Below are 24,341 nucleotides of genomic sequence, written 5' to 3' on the forward strand. Positions count from 1 at the left end.
CCAGTTCAGCTCTTTCAGTATCTTTGTGACACTCTCATATTCTCATCCTGGTCACATGAATGATTTGTTAGCAGTCATCTTTGTAGACTGATTGCATTTCGCCAATATTCTACCAATAAACCAAAGTCTTTCGCCTGCTTTACCCATGGCTGAACCTATGTGATGATTCCCTACAAAGTGTTATATCCAGATATTTATATGAATTGACCAATACGAACAGTGACTCATTGATACTATAGTCATAGGGTACTATGTTTTTCGTTTTCTGAAGCGCAAAATTTTACATTTCTGAACAATTAGAGCACGACGCTGAAATCTTATCAAGATCTGACTGAATATTTATGCAGCTTCTTTCAGATAGTACTTCATTATAGATAACTGCATCATCTGTAAATTATCTGAATTTACTAATCATATTGTTTGCAAGGTCATTAATATACAACATGAACAGCAAGGGTCCCAACACACTTCCCTGGAGCACACTCGACGTTACTTCTGCATCTGACGATGACTCTCCATCAAAGATAACATGCAGTGTCCTCACTACCAAAAAGTACTGAATCCAGTCACAAATTTCAATTGATACTCCAAGTGATTGTACTTTTGACAATAAGTGTAGGTGTGGTACTGAGTCAAATGCTTTTCAGAAATCAAGAAATACTGCATCTACCTGTCTGCCTTGACCCAAAACTTTCAGTATGTCATGTGGGAAAAGTACAATTTGGGTTTCACATGATTGATGTTTTCGAAATTCGTGATAGTTGGCATTGAGGAAGTCATTTTGTTCGAGATACCTCGTTATGTTTGAGTGCAGAATATGTTCTAAGATTCCACAATAGATCGATGTCAAGGATACTGCAAATTTTAGAGGTAAACTGCAAATTTTCCACTATGACTTGGATATTTTCCCCATTGAGTGTTTTTCTATAAGCAACGTCGTATACCTGAAAGTTACAAATTATTGAGGTTTTACAGTAACAGAACAGAGCTGTTTATAAGTAATAACATAAGTTGATGAACCAATTTTCGCTAAATAAAATTTTAAGCAAAAAACTCAGCACTAATGAAGTAGAAAAATACAGATGTTTATGGTGTTACCACTGACGTAAGAAAAAATATAATGACTAAGGGGTAAACAAGCCCTATTTGTTCCCTTGTAAGTATTGTATGATGTTATAGGGCTCCTCAGTATCCATGTAATTTTCGAGAAATAATGTTTCAGGAAGGCTATAACTTTACGAGCAAAAGGCTGAATTAACTCCATACAAGGAGCCATTAAAAAAACAAAGAAAATAATTAAAATAAAGAATAAACAATAGTCTATGCTTTCTTACACAGAATAAACAATGGCCACTGTGTGCTCAATCTGGTGATGGTGATTTCCACACAGCCCCTCTATGGTAGAGCAGAGCTCTGGTGGCATAGGGATACTTGTATGCTATGTGTCTGCTAGCTTTATAAGGTTCCAGAGGCATCTGTGGCTCCTCCTCCAAGGCTGCTGGATTCGTTGCTACCTGTGTCGTCTCTTCCTCCTGCCATTCCAGTGGTACAGGGGCCATCTCCATCTGTCATTGATGTCCTGCCTCTTCACTGGGAAACAGCATATGGGCAGGTTTCACTAAGTCTATGGAGATGGCTTTCTGCTTTCTGTGAAACTATGTCTGCATCACGTGGCTTTCTCTTGCTAATACTTTATAAGGCCCAGAGTAAGAAGGTTGCACGGGTAGTAGAAATGCATCTGTCCATAAAGAAGCATGGGAACAGTGCCCCCGGTCTTTGTGTACAGACTGAGTGTCCTCTCCACACTGAGAAAGCAGTGCCAGACAAAGTTCAGAAATGTGTTCTTGCACTTGCTGCAGAACATTGGCATTTCTCTCGCCATTGCTTCCAATAGTGAAGCAAAAGATTCAGCTGGCAGCCATAGGCCTTCCCCATAAACCAACTCTGTTGTGGAAGTTTCTAAATCTCATTTGCAAGTGGACTGTAATCCCAACAACACCACTGGTAAGGCTGAAGTCCAGCTCAAGGCAGCCTCCAAGGTCCTGTGCCAACACTCGACCATGCCATTACTCTCAGGGTGGTAGGCTCTCATGCGGTGTTGGAGGAACCCACACAGCTTTGCCAGTTCTAAAACTAAGGTCGATTCAAATTGGCAGTCTTGGTCTGTGGTCACATGGAGGGGGTAACTGAAATGAGCAATCCACATTGCAAAAACGCTTGTGCCACTGTCTTGGCCGATATGTAAGTATTGTGACAAAGAGAGCATTGATCCACTCTCTATTGTTGCCAAATTTATTCAAGATGGTGAATCCAATATGGTGGCGATAGATATGGCAATTTCACAATGAAATCATGGCAGGAAGATAAAATTTTGGTGGGAAAATGTCAATGGGGCTACCTCCACTAACCTAACATACTCCCCTCCCACCTCCTCACCCCTCACCCAGAAAATCACGGGAACGCAACGAACCAGAGCTACCTCCACTAACCTAAGAAAATGGTGGGAGAAAAGGTCACTTGGGCTACCTCAACTAACCTAAGTCATCCGATTGCCACCTCTTCCTAGGAATCGGCAGGAAAAGGACTCAGCCTGTGTGGGATAGGATGTAGGTATGTCTTCATTTAAACAGTCATTATTTAAACAATTTGAGACAGTGCCTCCATCTGGTGCGTTCACCATGGGGTCCAGAGTCCAACTGACCTAGTACACAATACCACAATACTGCCACCAGAGGGTGCTATCATCCCTCCCATGATGTAATCCAAGGTGGCAGTCTGCGGTGCGAGAAAATGGCAGAAAAGGACTCAGCCTGTTCTGGGCTGCTGGAGAGAGGAAGGAGTGTACTTTATTATTCAGGCAGTCTTTATTTAAATGGTTACAGGCAGTACCTCCATCCAGTCTGTCCACCATGAGGTCCAGTGTCCAACTGACCTGGTATACAGTACTACTACCAGAGGGCGCTGTTGTCCCTTCCACGACATAATCCAAGATGGCGGTCTGGAGGGGGGAAAATGGCGGGAAAAGGACTCAGCTTGTTCTGGGCTACTGGAGAGAGGAAGGAGTGGGCTGTATATTTACAACTGCCTTGGCTTCATTACAGAGAATCCGAGTAAATTTGACTTAAGGAGGACAGTTCATGGCCATAACATAAGAAGTGGACATACAATTAATATGCCATATGCTAGGCTTGCAAAGACACATAACAGCTACAAATATCTTGGTCCTGTCTACTTCAACAAATTAGCTGAAAATGCCTACACAATGCCAGCAAATAAATTTAAAACCAGTCTTTCGAAGTGAATCAAAAGTAAAGTAATTTACTCTGCTCAAGAGTTCCTAGAGTAAGTGACAAATGACCCATTCTCCTTATGAGAATGAACTATAAATTAACTGCAAACTATACATATGCCACACTGTGCAACTATTTTATTACTGTTTCATGTACTTATTGTTAATTATCTGTTTGATTATTTATTTGTCATTCACTGAACTATGTAGTTCATTTATCTCATAATTGCTCTATTAGGAAACATCTTGTTGTTACTGACATTTGCACAAATTTGTATTGTATCCATCTTGGATTATAATATTCTAGTTAATAACATTTGTCATGTCGAAGTTTATATTATTATTATTATTATTATTATTATGTTAACACCAATGATGCGAATTGCATGTATATATGCTCAACAGTGGAATAAAACGTTTGTATTTGTATCTGTATTTGCAACGTGAAGGAGACTCTGGAAGATAATTTCGATACTGGTATTGGTTGGGGCGATTGAGGTCATCTACTAACAATGAAAGGTAATGTAAAGAACACTACACAGTGAAAGAAGACAGTGTAATAGAAGATTAGAAAATCTGTTTGCATTGTAATAAAGTATTTAAAATAATAAAATGCAGTATTGAACAATATGCAAAGTTAAACAAATGAATTTGTAATGTAGATGTAGTGTGGTAATTCTAGTATGCAAACATAGTGTTTTACTCTAATGGTATTAATTAAGCATCATAAATATACTAACATAACATAAAAGACAAATTTTATAAACATAAAGTATTCCTATACTTACAGTTTCATGCAAACATAGATGACACAGAATACTTGGAAAATATTCGAAGATGAACAAATCTACATGTTATATTCTCTCCACATTCATGTTATAGTAGAAGAATTTGTGGTTTAGTGTCTTCTTAATCACTATTTTATTGTTTCCCTTGTTTTTGTGACAAGTTGCAAAGCTTCCATGAGGACTTGGATATTTATCCTACGGGTTTTCATCAATAAAAGAGGTCAAATATTTGAAAATGAAAAACAATTTAGGTGTTCAAGACTGACCAAAGATAAGGTGTACACTGTAGATAAATAATAACATATACTGGCTGGTAAAAAAAAGTGGGATGGTGATCTGAACAGGAAACTCTGAATGATGATGACTTGTGTCACACTGTGTACAGTGATGAATTGTGATCTTATACTATCCTGGATGATTATCTTTCACGAGTATGGCAGCAACATCCTTCCATTGTTATGGATAGGCACAGTAATGTTACACCTGGTGTCATGGTGTGAGGACCCATTGTGTATGAGTTCAGGTCATGGGAGGTAGTTATTGAGGGAAATGTGAAAGCTCAATGGTACAGCATGGACTTTCCAGATTAGTCCATGATAAAGTATTCATGGGATCAGCTCAGACATTAACTCTGCTAAGTGCTAGTACCAATTAAAAACATTGAGCTAGCTAGCCTCAGGAGAGGATGCAACAACTTCACGATAGCCGTCCCACAAGAATGAGTGATTGGATCCAGGCCAGAGGAGGTGCAATGTCATACTGATAATTGGGCTCATATTGCCAAATTCTTTGCAAATCCGACTCAATATTGTAATCACTGAAGTGACATCACATACGTGTACACACTCAAACTGTGAAGTTTTATTTGTTTTTATCCTTCCCTTCTGGGTACTTCACATTTTGTCATGTAATGTAAAACTGAACTGCACAGAGAGGGTAAATATTTGTATTTTGTGATAGATCCATCAAGTTCAGCTACCAGAATATTAATAATTCGATGTACAGTGTACTCTCTTTATAGAAAAGTGACTCAATACCATAAAAATTGGACCACTGTAGACAGAACGTCAGAAAATTCAGACTATTTGGCAACAGCAGTAGAAAAATCGGTCCAGTGTGACATCAGACATCAGACATAGGAAGTGAGTCATTGATTCAGGAAATGTGAGACATCTGACACTCGCTTATAACTGGCTATGCCTCCTATGTAAAGAATGCTTAGTTGACTGGCTGGAAGAGGGTGAGAGGGTGTTCCAGAATGTCTGCTGTCTTGAGTCGGATTACAGTTCTCACTGAACGTCTGAAAAGTGGTGATAGCAGCTGGATACTAACATACATGAGGTACAGAGTTTACAAAAATTTTAAAAATGCGTTTGAAAGGACTCGTTTAGTTACTGTTCAAGTTTACTTGTTTAAATGAAAATGTAAGTCCTATTGCAACCACAAGTTTGTTGCTAAAATCGCCTCTCTTTACCTTCTAAAAATTTAAATATAACTTTGCACATTTTGGAATACTGATCAATGAGAAAAAAAAATTACTTGACATGGATTTATGGACTCATGTGATCATTGAAGACATTCTTTCATTTCAATTTCCTCGTGACATAATGATTTGGGGAGTGAACTTGTGATCTGAAAACACATATTTTTTATCATTTCAATGAAGAAATTCCCTAGAAACAAAATGACCACGAAATTTAGGAGAATGTTTAGCCAAGCTACACAATCAAGTATGAGAGTAACAATGGCCATGGTGTTCCTGCATAAAGGCTGTACTGTAATCAAAATATTTTTCTTCTGCAGAATGTACTGAAATATCGATCTTACGTTAGAAAATGGATGCAGCCACTAAAACAAGCTGCCAGGGTGATAGTAAAAAAAACTGAACTTAAAAATTTCTCCTCCCATTCTCAATTTTTCTCTCTGCATCTCTGTCTCTCACTACGGCTCTCCCTCTTCCTTGCTCCTTTTCTCCAACCATAGTAAAATAATAAACAATATCAAGTGGTATTTGTTTAACATCTACATCTGCATCTGCATGGCCACCCTGCAAATCGCACGAAATTGCCTGGCAGAGGGTTCATCGAACCACCTTCACAATAATTATCTATTATTCCACTCGCTAACAGTGCATGTAGAAACGAATATCTATATCTTTCTGTGTGAGCTCTGATTTCCCTTGTTTTATTATGAAGATCGTTTCTCAATATGTAGGTTTGTGTCAGCAAAATATTTTCGTAGTCGAAGGAGAAAGGTGGTGATCAAAATTTCGTGAGAAAATCCTGCCACAACGGAAAATGCCTTTGTTTTAATGATGTCCACTCCAAATCCCGTATTGTGTCTATGACACACTCTTCCCTATTTATCGATAATACAAAACGTGCTGCTCTTCTCTGAACTGTCTCGATGTACTCCATTAATCCTACCTGGTAAAGATCCCACACCACACAGCAGTACTCCAAAAGAGGGAGACAAGGAAAATGTAGGCAGTTTCTCTAGTAGATCTGTTACATCTTCCAAGTGTTCTGCCAATAAAACGCAGTCTTTGCTCGCCTTCTTCACAACATTTTCTGTGTGTTCTTTCCAATTTAAGTTGTTTTTAATTGTAATTTCTAGGTATTTAGTTGAATTTATTGTGAACCAAAGTTTAACGGATACCTTTTGCACTCATGTGGATGACCTTACACTTTTCATTATTTAGGATCAATTGCCAATTTTTGCACCATACAGATATCTTTTCTAAATCGTTTTGCAGTTTGTTTTGGTCTTCTGATAACTACTGGACGATAAACGACAGCATCATCCGCAAACAACCTTAGACTTCTGCTCAGGTTGTCTCCTAAATCGTTTATGTGGTTAAGGAACAGCAGAGGGCCTGTAACACTATCTCAGAGAATGCCAGAAATCACTTCCGTTTTACTTGATGACTTCCCATCAGTTTCCACGAACTATTACCTCTCTGACAGGAAATCACAAATTCAGTCATGTAACTGAGATGATATTCCACAAACACACAATTTGATTACCACTAGTGAGGGACATAGAAAAACAGAATTTGTTTGAAATCTCTTGTCGATAGCACTACACACTTTGTGTGAGTAAAGAGCTAGTTATGTTTACTATTGTGCCTTTTCTTTTAGCTGCTCTCTCTTTTCTCTCCCCCCTTTCTCACTCTCTCTCTCTCTCTCTCTCTCTCTCTCTTATACTCACACTGACACAAACACAGCTTAATTACACACACACACAGATATATATATATAAAACACATCTTAATTACACAGATATATATATATATATATATATATATATATATATATATATATATATATATAAGTTATGTTCCTGTGCACTTTCTGATCTTTGAAGGATAATATTGCAATGTAGTGCAGAGTTGGAAGACCTTACAGTTACAGCATCCAGTTGTGATGACTGATCGGCAGTTTTGTAGCTCCAAGTAGAGTTTGTGGAGGCTTAGAAGATACTGATGTTAGTAATAGAAGGCAGCATAACAGCGTAAATAACAGGGAGTAGGACGTTTCTTTAAAATAAAATGGACTATATAATTTCCATAAGAACTGATGTGTTTGATTTTTTGTGACTGTTGGATTTTCTTGTTTTGAACACAAATCCTGAGAATTTTTCTCTGCCAACAGTTTTTATGACATTATAGTATTATATTTGGGTGTTAAGTGGAGTTGAAAGTGATGAATGTTTCCGGTTCAGTGATAGGACTTTGGAATTAACAAAATGTAATCAGTCTGCTATAGAGATACTAGCAGTATGTAGGTTCAGACTTATATTGATCCTTGTCTCATGGGTCAAGGCTGAGCTGATGACCCAAGTCTAAACTATTTTGTTAACATTACATTAATAATTTTTCCGCAGATCATGAATACGACATTTTGTAATGATGTGGAACATGTCAGGTTAACATAAGTTTTCATTACACAATATATATATTAAGTTACTACTTCATATCTAAAAATTCATTTACTGAGTAGAAGAAGTTCTCATTTAGAAATTAATTTTAATTTGTTTTTAAATGTTGGTAGGCTATCTGTCAGACTTTTAATGCTATTTCGCAAATCACCAAAGATTTTTGTGACAGCATAATTCAGCACTTTCTGTGCCAATGTCGTATTTAACCCAGAATAGTTAAGTTGTGTTGTAGCTATTCACTTCACTATTAGTTTTGAATTGGGATGGGTTATTAATAGCAAATTTCGTTCTCAGTACCTTCGCAGTAGATGTATTCATAAGAGATTATTTGTATTGCAAAGTTACTGTGAATATCCTGAGTTCCTTAAATAAATGTCTACAAGGTGATCTTGGATATGCTCCAGCTATTAATCTGATTACATGCTATTGTGCAATGGATATTTTTTCTCTTAATGAAGAATTTCCCCAAAATATTATGCTATATGAATGCAGTGAATGAAAATAGGCATAGTAGGCTAATTTACTGATACGTTTATCACCAAAATTTCCAATAACCCTAATAGCATATGTAGCTGAACCTAACTGTTTCAGCAGCTTATCAATGTGTTTCTTCCAGTTCAATTTTTCATCAATGGACACCCCCAGAAATTTTGAATATTCTGCCTTAGCAACAGTCTTCGGTTCTTAGTCTGTGTTTATCAATGATGTTTGCCATTTACTGTACAGAATTGTACACATGTGTTTTCTCAAAATTTAGTGAGAGTCCTTTTTCAGACTACCACTTAATAATTATCTGAATGACATTGTTTACAGTTTCCTCAGTTAATTCTTGTTGGTTGGATGTGATTGTTATACTTTTATCATCAGCAAAAAGAATGTTGTATCTTCATGACTATAGAGTGGCAAGTCATTATCAATACCAATGCGACACCATTCTTGATACCTCCACAGGTCTACGACTCTACTGATTTTTGAAGATGATCTGTGCTGTTAATTTGAACTTCCTGCATTCTTCCAGTTAAATATGAATTAAACCATTTGTGCACTTTTCAACTCATAGCACAATACTAGAACGATCTAGAAGAATTTCAGGTTTCACACAGTCAAAAGCCTTCAGAGATCACAAAATATCCCAATGAGTGATTATCAGTTATTTAGAGCATTTAATATATGATCAGTGAAAGCATGTATAGTATTTTCTGTTGAAAAACCATTCTCAAAACGAAACTGACATTTTATTAGTACTTCATTTTTACAAATATGTGAAGTTACTTTTGAATACCTTACTTTTTCAACAATTTTGGATAAAGGTGTCAGACGTGAGATTCGACAGGAGTTGTTATCCCTGTCCCCTTTTTTATGCAATGGTTTAACAACAGCATATTTCAGTCTGTATGGGAAAATGCCCTGTTTCTGTGAGCTACTACATATATGGCTGAGAATCCTACTTATCTGTTGGGAGCAAGCTTTTAGTACCCTACTGTAAATGCCACCAATTCCATGCAAGTCTTTGCCCGCATCTCGTGGTCGTGCGGTAGCATTCTCGCTTCCCACGCCCGGGTTCCCGGGTTTGATTCCCGGCGGGGTCAGGGATTTTCTCTGCCTCGTGATGGCTGGGTGTTGTGTGCTGTCCCTAGGTTAGTTAGGTTTAAGTCGTTCTAAGTTCTAGGGGACTGATAACCATAGATGTTAAGTCCCATAGTGCTCAGAGCCATTTGAACCATTTGAACCATGCAAGTCTTTATTTTTGAGTGAATTTACTATTTTCCTAATATCAGTATAGAGAGATGGGTTGAATTTCAATTTTATCAAGTTGCATAGTTATTACCTCTTCTCTATAACATTTAAGGGGGGCAGGACGTCAAATGGGCCGACTTCGAGAAGGAGAGGCACCACAGGACATTTTAATTTGCACTGTCTATACTTTTACAAATAAATTCATAAAACTTTGTCAGCATGACCAGGAAGGATTCAGGATTCACACTCGTAGCAATGGATGTTCAAAAACATGAAAAAATTATATTTTTTAAAAGTAAAATTTCATGATTTGTTTCACTTACTGTTGGCTGCATTTGTTGCTGTAGGTACACTTTTCTTCATAAGTAAGAGAGATTCTTCAATGAATTTTGCACAGCTTACAAACCATACTTACAGGTGTATGAAACTCTAGAATTTATTTAATCTATGGAAAAATGAATGAGCTGTTACGTTTTAAGCTTCGTGTTTAGAGAAAACTCGAATTTTATAGTTAATTATCTCAATTTTTACCACAGTTTTTAACATATTTGGGAAATTCTAGAGTTTCATACACCTGTAAGTATGGTTTGTATGCTGTGCAAAATTCATCGAAGAATCTCGCTTACTTATGAATGAAAGTGCATCTACAGCAACAAATGCAGCCAATACCAAGCGAAAAAATGATGAAAATTCAAATGTAAAAAAATTGTTTTGTTATGTTTTTGAACTTCCTCTGCTGTGAGTGTGTATCCTGAATCCTTCCTGGTCATGCTAACAAAGTTTTATGGATTTATTTGCAAAAGTATAGACAGTGTAAATTAAAATGTCCTGTGGTGCCTCTCCTGCTCCAAGTCGGCCCGTTTCACGTCCTACCCCCCTTAACAAATGATTATTAATAATATTTTCTGCTTCTGACTTTTTGTTAAACACTTTTCATTATGTTTGATAGAAATGCAGTATTTGTGTGCTCTCGGTTGCCCTGGTTCTCTTTTAACAATATTCTGAATTGTTTTAATCTTACTATCTCAAACATAATGCACATAATTCTAGACTTTTTAATAACTTTTATTAATACAGTGCAGTAGTTTTTATAATGTTTGACTGTTTCTGGGTCATTGCTCCTTCTAGCTATGTTTACAATATATTTTTATTCCTTTAGCAAGCGATGGACTTTTATATGGTTCTTAACATTGTGTTTAACTGTTTTCTTAGGAAAACTGCTTTCAAATATACTCACAAAGGTCTCAGAAATAAGTCAAATTTTAAATTAGCACCAGGTTCTCCATACACCTCATTCCATCCTAACTGCTGCAAGCTTTCCTTAAAATTGGCAATTATTAAATTGTTAATTCAACATGCTATTTTGGATGTTTTGCATTACTGTATGGAACTATGTCATGTACTGTAACTAGTTGTGCATCATGATCAGACAGACCACTCTTAATGGGAAAAGTTTTTATTTGATTAAATTTGTCTTGGTCTATAAAAATATTATCTATCAATGTGCTGCTTTCCAGTGCTATTCGAGTAGGAAAATCAGTAAATGACATCAAACTGAAAGGACCAAGTAATACTTCAGGGTCAAGCTTTCTATCAGACTCTTTCGGTAAATCTACATTGAAATCCCCACAAACAATAATTTGCTTCCCTCTATCTGACGGATAGCACTACAAAGAATCCAAGTTTTTCAAAAATAGCTGAAAATGTCCCAATGAGAACTTATACACAGCTACAATTATAAAAGTACCATTATTTACTTTACTTTCACATGCACATGCTTCTGTATGTTGCTCTACACAAAATATTTTAGTTTCTAAATTTTTCATACTGATAAATTTTGATATATGAGGCAACTCCTACTCTCTCCATAATGACTCTATTTACATGTGCTGAAAGCTTTTATCCACCTACATTTACCTTTTCCATATCTGTGACTATATGATGTTCAGACAGGCATAGTACATCTAGTCAACCCTCAGTTTCTATATCTTCTAAACAAACAGGAAGCTCATCTACTTTGTTTTATAATCCCTTGGTATTCTGATGCAATATACTAACATCATTTTTCACTTTGACTTTCTGACAATCTAGTGAAATACCAAGATTATTTGTCACTATACTTTTATGAGAATCTTGTGATATTCTAACATCTCTAGTACCTGCCTGTCTGAGCTTCTCATTAAGCTTAATTTCATTCAATGTTAAATCATTAGACGCAGATCTTAGCCTAAAAGAGAGGTACCACCATGAGTTTCAGGCCCCCCCTTAAAGATTTTGCTATCATGCCAGCCAATTTAACCTTTCCTTTCCTACTGAGATGCAGGCCATGCCTTGTGATGTCCCATCTGCCAATAGCATCAACAGGAACCAATCCTATGCCTGAGAAAGTAGCCACTTGAAGCAGCTGATCTAATACTTAGGTTTGGGAGTTGACCTACAGCTGGTGATGAATTTTTCCCATGGTGACAAAATTGCCTCGCACCAGAACTGTATTGACGATCATCTTCCAAAACCTTCACATACTCTTTGGTAGTCACCGTGCCATCAAGGAATATTATATCGATTATTCCATGACTGGAGATTGCACACCACATAGTCACCTGTTGAGAGTAAAGAGACTTCTCGATGGTGAAATGCGGGTTCTCAGTCCCGCAAATTTTGCTTTTTGACGAACCCATCCAAATAACAGTGGGCTTCGTCGCTAAAACAAACCATCCACATGCACATACTAGTTCCCATCATGTCTCGCGGCCAGCCGCGCAATTTGAACGTCCTAATGTAAAGTATTAAGAAGGTCTGACAATTTTATTTCATATTGTTCAATAATTGTCACCCTGCATACGGCTTTAACGAGACAGAGAACTCACGAGCGTAGCAGCCACATCAAGCTACAACTTTATTACATCTTGTGTTAGAGCCCTTACTGGTTGGCTTGGAAGAAAATGTAGCATGGCCAATCAGAGTGATAAAAACTTTTTATCTTTGACATTGCTTGTGATAACACTAAATTCAGTCGATGAGCGAAACAGTGCATGAACATTGGAGTAGGAAACGTGTTTTTTGCTGTAGACTGCAATCTATTCAAATTACTATCAGCAGAAACTTCAGCCCCATCATTGATCTGAGCGATCAGTATTTCATTGCACCCATAGTCGTGTATTACATGTTGCACATAGTACCATGGATGTTTTGTCACCAGAGCTGTTCATGGATTTTAAAAATATTTTATGGGCTTGGTCTTTGGCTGTGACTTAGTGAAATAATTAGGAGACACGAGAGAAATTTTTCATGACATGACATGACAAAACTGGATTTACCTGCACCCTTCTTATTTTATTAATCACAGTGTTTGAAGCGAAAGCTATTACTTCATTCTCTGTTAGATCTGACACTCCTGTAAACACTAAAGAGTATTCTAATGGATGTTTCAGCTTTTTGCCAAATTCACTAAGGAAATGTACATATTCAACATAATTGCCAGTGTGATTCACAACGTCTTCTGAGCGCCATATTTAGGGTTGATAAAAAAAACAAATCACATCAGTTAAGCATTTGATTGTCCTTATTTTTTCACCTGAGATTCTGATGTAGTAAATTACGAACTGTCTTCTAGTCAGCCTCCGTGAAACCCATTCGATTCTTCCTGAACGTATTTTCATTGACTGTGGAGAATAAATGGCCCAGACCCAGACTGTGACTTTTGATGGCCTTGTGAACATAAGCCTTGACGCAATAACCAACACTATTCCAAAGGGATTTATCATTCATAAGCTTTTGCATATTATGACATCCTGTTAGCCTCTCGTTGCTGCTGTGAAACTGTGTATCAAAACGCCATATTCCAGATTGCACCTTAGTTGTGATGTATAATTCTGGCGTTTGTGTACCCTGGTACATTATGTTCCTGATATCTTGGACACTGCAGGTGGCAAAGTTGTGCAGCAAAACCCCCACAGACTTCAGCGCCACTCCACTATTGTCCTGCTTGGGTTTCCATACTTCCTCTGTTCACCATTATGATACACACTGACCTTGGCTTGCTTACCTTTCCGTCAGCTGTAGCATACGACATCGATATTTACACTGAAGAGCCAAAGAAACTGGTATAGGCATACGTTTTCAAATGCCGACATACACTCCTGGAAATGGAAAAAAGAACACATTGACACCGGTGTGTCAGACCCACCATACTTGCTCCAGACACTGCGAGAGGGCTGTACAAGCAATGATCACACGCACGGCACAGCGGACACACCAGGAACCGCGGTGTTGGCCGTCGAATGGCGCTAGCTGTGCAGCATTTGTGCACCGCCGCCGTCAGTGTCAGCCAGTTTGCTGTGGCATACGGAGCTCCATCGCAGTCTTTAACACTGGTAGCATGCCGCGACAGCGTGGACGTGAACCGTATGTGCAGTTGACGAACTTTGAGCGAGGGCGTATAGTGGGCATGCGGGAGGCCGGGTGGACGTACCGCCGAATTGCTCAACACGTGGGGCGTGAGGTCTCCACAGTACATCGATGTTGTCGCCAGTGGTCGGCGGAAGGTGCACGTGCCCGTCGACCTGGGACCGGACCGCAGCGACGCACGGATGCACGCCAAGACCGTAGGATCCTACGCAGTGCCGTAGGGGACCGCACCGCCACTTCCCAGCAAATTAGGGACACTGTTGCTCCTGGGGTATCGGCGAGGACCATTCGCAACCGTCTCCATGAAGCTGGGCTACGGTCCCGCACACCGTTAGGCCGTCTTCCGCTCACGCCCCAACATCGTGCAGCCCGCCTCCAGTGGTGTCGTGACAGGCGTGAATGGAGGGACGAATGGAGACGTGTCGTCTTCAGCGATGAGAGTCGCTTCTGCCTTGGTGCCAATGATGGTCGTATGCGTGTTTGGCGCCGTGCAGGTGAGCGCCACAATCAGGACTGCATACGACCGAGGCACACAGGGCCAACACCCGGCATCATGGTGTGGGGAGCGATCTCCTACACTGGCCGTACACCACTGGTGATCGTCGAGGGGACACTGAATAGTGCACGGTACATCCAAACCGTCATCGAACCCATCGTTCTACCATTCCTAGACCGGCAAGGGAACTTGCTGTTCCAACAGGACAATGCACGTCCGCATGTATCCCGTGCCACCAAACGTGCTCTAGAAAGTGTAAGTCAACTACCCTGGCCAGCAAGATCTCCGGATCTGTCCCCCATTGAGCATGTTTGGGACTGGATGAAGCGTCGTCTCACGCGGTCTGCACGTCCAGCACGAACGCTGGTCCAACTGAGGCGCCAGGTGGAAATGGCATGGCAAGCCGTTCCACAGGACTACATCCAGCATCTCTACGATCGTCTCCATGGGAGAATAGCAGCCTGCATTGCTGCGAAAGATGGATATACACTGTACTAGTGCCGACATTGTGCATGCTCTGTTGCCTGTGTCTATGTGCCTGTGGTTCTGTCAGTGTGATCATGTGATGTATCTGACCCCAGGAATGTGTCAATAAAGTTTCCCCTTCCTGGGACAATGAATTCACGGTGTTCTTATTTCAATTTCCAGGAGTGTATATAAACAGGCAAAATACGGTGCTGCGGTCGGTAACGGCTATATAAGAGAAGAAGTGTCTGGCGCCGTTGTTAGATCGGTTGCTGCTGCTACAATGGCGGGTTATCAAGATTTAAGTGAGTTTGAACGTGGTTTTATAGTGGTCGCACGAGCTATAGGACACGGCATCTCTGAGGTAGCGATGAAGTGGGGATTTTCCCATACGACCATTTCACGAGTGTACCGTGAAAATCAGGAACCCGATAAAACATCAGATCTCCTACATCGCTGTGGCCAGAAAAAGATCCTGCAAGAATGGGACCAATGACGACTGAAGAGAATCGTTCACCGTGACAGAAGTGCAACCCTTCAGCAAACTGCTGGAGATTTCAATGCTGGGCCATCAACAAGTGTCAGCGTGCGAATCATTAAATGAAACATCATCGATATGGGCTTTCAGAGCTGAAGGCCCACTCGCATACCCTTGATGACTGTACGACACAAAGCTTTACGCCTCGCCTGGGCCCGTCAACACCGACATTGGAATGTTGACGACTGGAAACATGTTGCCTGGTCGGACAAGTCTCGTTTCAAATTGTTCTGTAATGGTGTGGGGCATGTGCAGTTGGAGTGATATGGGACTCTGACTGGTGACACGTACGTAAGCATCCTGTCTGATCACTGGCAGCTGTTCATGTCCATTGTGCATCACGACGGACTTGGACAATTCCAGCAGAACAGTGCGACACCCCACACATCCAGGAACACAATTCTGAGTTTAAACACTTCCACTGGCCACCAAACTCCCCAAACATGAACATTACTGAGCATATCTGGAATGCCTTGCAACATGCTGTTCAGAAGAGATCTCCACCCCCTCGTACTCAAACGGATTTATGGACAGCCCTGCAGGATTCATGATGTCAGTTCCTTCCAGCAATATTTCAGACATTATTCGAGTCCATGCCACGTCATGTTATGGCACTTCTGCGTGCTCACAGGGGCCCTACACGATATTTGTAGGTATGTGTACCAGTTTCTTTGGCTCTTCAGTGTATCTTACACTTTTAGGGCTGTCTATGGCTTTAGGATAACGTACCAGTGTGTACAATATATCACAAAATCGTGTAATGCCAGCAGTTTTGTAAAATGACATTTTGACAATGATGTTAACCTATTCTAAAACAATGTAAAACCATTGAGTAGCAGTCAAATACACCAAATATATATTTTTAGATTTTATAATGTGTTAAAAAGTGGAGTGAAGTTGTCCCTGGAGTGGATTTCTTTGTACCACATGTTAGCATAAAAATTATTTTAAGGCAGGGTAATATTTTGGGGCAGTGTTACCCTCTTTACAATTTATTGTGTTACCGTATAGGACCGTAGTAAACCAACATTTATGTATTTTCTTGTATTAAGGGTAAAAAATAATTAATGGTCAGTGCAACGTAATTTTTATTATTTAATACGTTGAAAAATTAACGAACATGAACTAATATAGTGTTTCATTAGGTATTTTCATTTGTTAAAATGTCAGTGTCTACATTAGGAAAATATTTTGAACAAATTCATCTTCATTGACCAACTCTAGCATTGAAAAAACACCTCTTTGCTAAAAGGTTTTGAGGGGTTTATACATCCAACTACATCCTCGCAACTGTAAAAAATTACATCTTTATTTAGAGGCCATTTCCACTTATCAACAGATGGCATCAACATCTCTCTTGATGCTGCTACCAATTCTAACTGATTTCTTCTGCATGGTTCTTGTAATAGGTCTTCATGACTAGAATTATCAAGTATTGCCTTATTTTTCTCTTCGTATGTTGTTTACCAGTACCTGGCACTGGTTTAGAAGCAGTTTTCTTACATTTCAAGCAAGTGTTCCATTTCTTATATATTCCAGGCAATCTCTTACATTTTCAGTGCTGTAACCCGCATGTCAACGAGGTTCTAACTTCCAATTACACACAGGACTGGATCTTTTTTGCAAAGTTGGAGCAAAGTTACCCCTGTGGATACAAGGTAGCTCTGCTTTACCACGTCATTAGTTGTTCTGTGGGTACAAAGTAGCCCTGCTTTACCACGTCATTAGTCGTTATTTGCCTCATCCTCAAGCATGTTTTCCATAGAACTAGCAAACAAAATACAACTTCTTGCTCTCAGAACTTTACATCACAGCCCACAGTCACCCGACTGAGAATGGCGACTGGTGAGAGCAGGAATCCTGGGATATCAGTGGCCGCTTGTACAGACTGTTTGGACAACATCGGTCCTCAGTAGAATTGTAAATCATAGTGAAATACAAAGTTTGCTGAGAATCATGAAAAATCGGCAGTGTTAATGCAAAAATATTGCAAATATCGCATTTGTCAATCCACATAAGAAATGCTTTTGCACTTTAATTTTTCTGTTTGTTTCATCACTGTTTCCAGTCTGTGCTGGGTAAGTAGCGCTTACCTAGCGTCCATTGAATACTCGCCACTGTCAACTGCCGATCTCAATTACCGTCCTGTCAACAATAGTCATTAAAAAAAAAGGTCGATCAGTTGAACATCCTCAATGAAAGAATAGCTCAACGCCTTGTTGAAGGAACAATAACCGGAAACGACATGGGAAAAAACCTGTCTTTTTGCGGTATTAAGGCATACTCTTTACCTGGAGTGACACCAAATGTCACTGAAATTTACATCGTGTGGTGAGGGTGAAATACAGCAACGAATTATTTGGCCACTAATGGACATTAACGTGTGTACACACCAAGTACGACGCAAGCAGAAAAGAATTCCAACATTAGACAAGTTGATGGTGATCGTGATAGTCTGAGCAGCAGTTAAACAGTTTGATTGGATTTGTGAAGTTTATTCTTAACTACGAAATTAGGGATTTCATAATGAAGTCTATCAAGAAAGATCAAAATTCTTAAACTAACTTCCTTTCAGATTACTTCGTTGTTAGAAAACATATTTATTAGAAAAAAATAGGCAACGCAGGAGAAGGTAGCATTTACAGTAAAACTACGAAACTGTGGGCTCGGGCTCAGAGAACGAAATGATGACACTCTGCCATATCATCATGTATCAACAGCTTCATTCCATTAGGTGTCCTAAGCTCGCACATGAAACCTTGAATGCCATGGTTCAAGACAATAAAGTGGATGTAGAATTTATTGACTTCCAAAAAGCATTTGACACAGCAGGTGGAGGTGAGATTCTGGGGTCTAGTCCTTGATGGGCCAATCAGGCCCGATGCACTGCTGAGTTTCTCTGCCAACAGCGTCACTGGATGTAATATAGAGGGGCATATGCTAAGCACACGGATCTCCTGGTGGATACCGGATTTCTTGAGCTTGGCGCCGCTATTAATCGGCTGCGTAACACCTAAGTTGGCCTCATGAGGCTGAGTGCATCCTGTACCAGTCCCCACGAAGGCAAAATCCCTGACAGGACTGGGAATCATGCCCAGGTTCTCCATACGGCAGTCAGATGCTCTGAACACTCAACAACTGAGCGGACATTTGGCTTGGTACCACAGCTATATTTATTAATTTAAGTATGATTATGTGAGGCATCTTATGAAGTTTGTGTCTGGACAGGAAATTTCTTGTTTGGGAGAATGCAACATGTTAGCTTGGTTATATAGTCATCGACAGAAACAGAAGTAACTTCGGGGATATCCTAGGTAAGTGGGTTGTGGCCCATCCTGTCCATATTGTATATTAATGACCTAGCAGTCCACTCCCTTAGCTGAGTGGTCAGCAAGTCTGGCTGCCATGAAGTGGGCCCGGGTTCGTTTCCCATCCTGGTCAGAGGTTTTCTCCACTCAGGGATTGGGTGTCGTGTTTTCTTCATCATCATCGACATGCAAGTCACTCAATGTGGCGTCAACTGAAAATACCTGCAGCTCGACTGCCGAACTTCCTCAGTTGGGAACTCCTAGTCTTCAAGATCATATGGTCAAGACCTATCAGATAATATTAATAGTACAACAGGCTTCTAGTAGATGAGGAAGTTATCTATAATGAAGTACAATATGAAAAACAGCTGCATAAATATTCAGTCACTTCTTGACAAGATAACAAACTGGTGCAAAGACTGATAACTTACCTACAATGTTCATAAAAGTAAAGTCGTACAGATCACACAATGCAGGAATTTTATATCTTATGACTACAAAGTCAATGACTCAACATTGGAATCAGTTAACTCTTACAAGTATTTGGGTGAAACAATTTGTGGGGATATGAAACAGAAAGATAACACAGGCCCAGAAGTAGGCAAAACAGGTGATGGACTTTGATTCATTGGTAGGATACTGGGAAAATGCAATAAGTCTACAAAGGAAATTGATTACAAAACACTTGTGTGACCTACACAAGAATATTGTTCAAATGTGTGACCCATGCCAAATAGCGCTAACAAGGGATACCCAATACAATGAAGAGCAGCACTTGATTCAAGGGAAAGCATCACAGAAAAAACTAGAACTACAAGGCGCTTGAAGATAAACGCCAATTATTCCATGGAAGCCTACATAAAAGTATTTTAGAAACCAGCATCGAATGAAGAAATTAGAGATATTCGTGAAACCTCTAGACATCACTCCTGTAGGTACGGTGAAGACAATATAACATTGGTTACAGCAAGCATAGAGATATTTAAACTAGCATTCTTCCAGCACTCCATGCACTCTTAACTTCACAGTGATTTGAAGAGTATCATATGTAGATTCTCATATACTTTCTTTTTTATTGCTACAACTGCGACCAGCAGTTAAAAAAACTTTGGTTGCTTTGTTCGATACTTTCAGCTTCTCTCTCTGTCAAAAAAGATATGAAGTGACCAAACTTAAAAATGTAACTATGCATATAACAATGTAGGCTTCTGTAGCCGGTGTGAACATTGTTATAATTCTTTTGAGGAGAAGATTCAGTAATTAACATTATTAGGTCTGTCTTTCACATTTATTTTAAGGTATCTGAAAATGAGGTGGCTACAGAAATAAAACTTCAAATATCCCCTACAATTCTTATCCATTATGAATGAAAGAACTCACTACAGTGGTATAACAATATATAATATTTATTATTTTACAAAACAGTTTCCAGCTGTAACACCACTGTCATCTTTGGCAACCAACTGCAACACTCTATACTTGCACTACTTTAAAATCTTTGATCCTACAAAAAATTTCACAGCGCACATATTTTTTTTACCTGACGATTGCATAACAGCCCAAAACCAGTTAGCAAAATAATAATTATTTAAATAAAAATGAAATTCAAATATACCACTTTTTTTAAATAAATTTCTCCTAGCCCCTTATAGATTCATAACCCCATACAGACAGTTATAAAAATTTGTAACTATGAATTTTTAATAGCTGTGATAATACTTGTAAGATTTTAAAAGAATAACATGTGACACATGCAATGCATAACTGATGCATTGGTTGTTCACCTCCTTACTACGAGGGTCGTTGAATAAGTACTGCCCCACATCTTTTTTAAAAAAGCCATTAATATATAAAGACCAATGTCCTTGTTGGTGCTTCACATTTGATGTTTATTCTGCTCACCGGTGTTTCGAATCGTTCTGGGAGATGGCAGAGCCGTAGTACAGCGTCAAAATGGCGTCTACACACGACTCACGTTGCAAACAGCGTGCTGTTATTGAATTCTAGTGTGCAGAAAAACAAACCGTGCTGAACATCCATAAACGTTTTTGTGCAGTGTATGGCGGTGCTGCAGTTGATAGGAGTACAGCTGGGCGATGGGAAAAGAAAGTTACATGCAGAAACAGAGCTCCATGGTCGGCCACGCTCGGAACATCCTGTCACAGACATGCTGAATCGTTCGGATGTCATATTCGTTCCGACCGGCACATCACAACTCAACAATTGGCTCTACAGTTGTCTGTCAGCATTGGAAGTGCGTTTGCAATGATCGAGACTGTCGGATATTGAAAGAGGTGCTCATGATGGGTTCCACGAATGCTCACAGTGGACCACAAGATTCAAAGAAAGGCCATTTCATGTGAATGGTTGGAGCATTTTGAGACTGACGGGGAGGCCTTTCTGTCACAGATGGTTACGGAGGCGAAAGCTGGTTGCAACACTTTGCGCCGGAAACAAAAATGCAGTCCACAGAGAGGCATCATCCTCATTCACCACAAAAGAAGAAATTCAAGACAACCCTCTCTGCCAGAAAAGTCATGGTGACAGTCTTGTGGAACTGTGATGGCGTCATTCTCGAGAATGTGATCCCAAGAGTGTCAACCATGAATTCAGAGGCATACGTGAAGACTCTGAATAAACTCAAGAACCGTTTCCAACTTGTTCGATCGGACAAGAATCCAGCCGAAATCTCTCTCCAGCACGACAATGCACGCCCACACACAAATCTGTGAACCAAGGAACACACCGCCAAATTGGGTTGGACGTCATTGTCCGATCCACCCTACAATCCAGACCTGGCACCATTGGACTTCCATCTCTATGGGCCCCTTACAGATTCTCTATGGGGAACACACTTTGAAGGTGACGAAAGTGTCAGTCACACAGTGAAAAGATGGTTACAATAAAGGGCAACAGCTTTTACCAGCAGGGATAATAAGTGCTCTTCCACAGCATTGGTGTACGCCTATAGAACGTGATGGAGACTACGTAGAAAAATAGGACATGGACAAGACATGTTGATGTACATTGTCATCAATTTCTTACTCTTAAGAATAAATAAGTTCTGAAATAAAAATGTGGGGCATTACTTATTGAATAACCCTCATATTACACAACTTACTTTTTGATGCACGAATTGTTCACCTCCCCTGTGTTATCCACTGCAGGAACCCCATGTGTTTCATTTTAAATCTTACGAGTATGTTCACACCTATTAAAAATTGACTATCTCAAGTTTTCAGGAGTATCTGTGCGGGGCTAGGAGTCTCTATGGGGCTAGGAGAAATTACCGTGATATATTAAAAATTTATTTTTATTTAAGTAATTATTTTCAGCTTTTTGTCTTTGAAATTTTTGAATCGATTTCTAAGATTTTGATGAGATTACAACAGACACAAGTGGTAAATTTACGGTTTATTTCAGTTTCTCTTCACTTGATTCTAACAATATAGTGCTACCTGCTACATACAACTCGCTAAGAGACCGTGAAGACAAAAATTAGAGAGATTTGAGTTGATATCGGGGCTTACCAACAATAGTTCTTCCCGCGAACCATTTGCGACTGAAACAGGAAAAGGGGGAAATGGCAGTGATACACAAAGACCTTCCGCCACATACCAAACAAGACAGTGAATTAATATTGCACTTTCATCCAGTTCTATAGGTCATTGGGAAGTTAGTTTAAAATCAGTTACAAGATTTGTACTGAACAGGCAGACTGTCAAGAAAGTGATCTAATAAAAAACGCGGTAATAAATATTGTAGAATCTTACACCAGTGTAGCGTATTTTTTCACCCACAAGAACAAAAACGTTACATAAAACAACAAAACGAAACAGAGAGAGTTATGTCACAGACCACAAGTTGTAGGTATTGAAGGGCATATGTTTGATACTCTGCTTTTTCAGCCTTTCTTAGCTTTCCAAATTTTGGAGCTGTGACCTCACAATCAACTATAGCTGGGGTTACAAACGATGGAGGTGGAGTTTAGGCTTGTTCCATGTACCTACGTCTCGTGTTCCTCGACAGCCAATGAGCATTCAATGGGTGCTTTGTTGTGAAATGCAAGCATTAAAAGTGATCGTGAATGTAGTAAACTTTTGCTGAATTTGTTGGAGTTGTCGTCTCTGATGGCGGTGGTAACTGACAAGACTCTACATAACGAGTGAGAAAAAATCTGGAGGATACAGCTTTCTTCACATGCAAAGCACGTATTGTGCGTGCGTCAACTGTCGCTTGGAAATGGTAACAATGCAGTCCGCGTCTCGACCTATGCGAACTGCCGCCACCGTTAGTGAAGCGGACTATAGCTTTTCATAATCAATGGTCCTGACGAGACCGAACGCGCGCCGTTCTACTCCAACAACAAAACAATTGCCAGGGGCAGTGATTACTCCTTCCTGCGGCACTTGCTTGGCAGCGGCGTACGGCATTCTCTATGTGCTAGTTCAAGAGCGCGATTAGCTGTCGCTCTCATTCTTGAGAACAAACCATGTGGAATCCTAGAAGAATTCTTGGAGTGAGTGACAGGTTGTCTGTATAATGCATCCCAGACATCCTCTAGAAAACTCAAATTTACCTACCAGAGCAGCTCGATACTGGCAAGTGAAATGCCTTGTCTTGTCTGCATTAACAAATACTACTTCACTTGATGGTGTTCTTTCGTATCTGATTGCAGGTACTAACTGAGATGTCGTGTTCGATCCGGTGTGAACAGCTGGGATCAGAGTGCAGCCAGCCAGTGCAGCGCACCCCCCGCCCCCCACCCCGCCATCCCTCACACACACACACACACACACACACACACACACACACACAAGCACAGGTAAAGTACTGTTTGCTCACCTGCGGTGCAGCATGCGCGGCTGACGGAGCCAAACACGACGAAATGACGCGGGCTGCCACCAGAGTCCGCCGCTTCCGCTGACTGGTCGTGGCAGCACCAGCTGCGCTGTGCTGCTAATCCTCCCGACAACAGGTGACTGTCGCCGAGGCAATGGAACCACCAGCTGCAGCGCCGCTCCCCCTTACACAACCTGCGGGTCGAAGAAGGATCCGTAGTATCTACACTCTCGCTAAAGGACACAACACGTACAAAACAAATCAATATTTTAGAAGTTCCTCACAGACTCAACTGTGTGTCACACCAGGACTCGATTTATGGCCCTGCCTGAAGCGGAAAACTCTCGAATAAACTTAGCAATGCGAGCACACTCCGTGACCGCAAAGCTTTGACGTGTCACATCAGCTGATTCGAAATTAACCTCGTAAGTGGGTATTTTTCGTACGTGCTTCTCTGGCTCAGTGGGTAATTTCCTCCATCGCTGGCTGACACAATCGTGCCACGTAACATGCTGACCTATGAAAACGTTTC

At 40.0% G+C, this 24,341-nt stretch overlaps 1 protein-coding gene across 2 annotated transcripts in view; it reads right to left on the minus strand.

Moving 5' to 3' along the window:
* LOC126481682 (H(+)/Cl(-) exchange transporter 4) overlaps window positions 1-24,341 on the minus strand; it is a 403,512-nt gene that overhangs the window by 45,127 nt on the left and 334,044 nt on the right. For both annotated transcript variants that reach the window (XM_050105618.1, XM_050105619.1), the window contains one exon: window positions 23,813-24,003. The gene's annotated coding sequence lies outside the window, so the exon portion shown is untranslated. The remainder of the gene's footprint in view (window positions 1-23,812; window positions 24,004-24,341) is intronic.

The sequence above is a fragment of the Schistocerca serialis genome, chromosome 5, assembly GCF_023864345.2.
Source record: "Schistocerca serialis cubense isolate TAMUIC-IGC-003099 chromosome 5, iqSchSeri2.2, whole genome shotgun sequence".
Lineage (NCBI taxonomy): Eukaryota > Metazoa > Arthropoda > Insecta > Orthoptera > Acrididae > Schistocerca > Schistocerca serialis.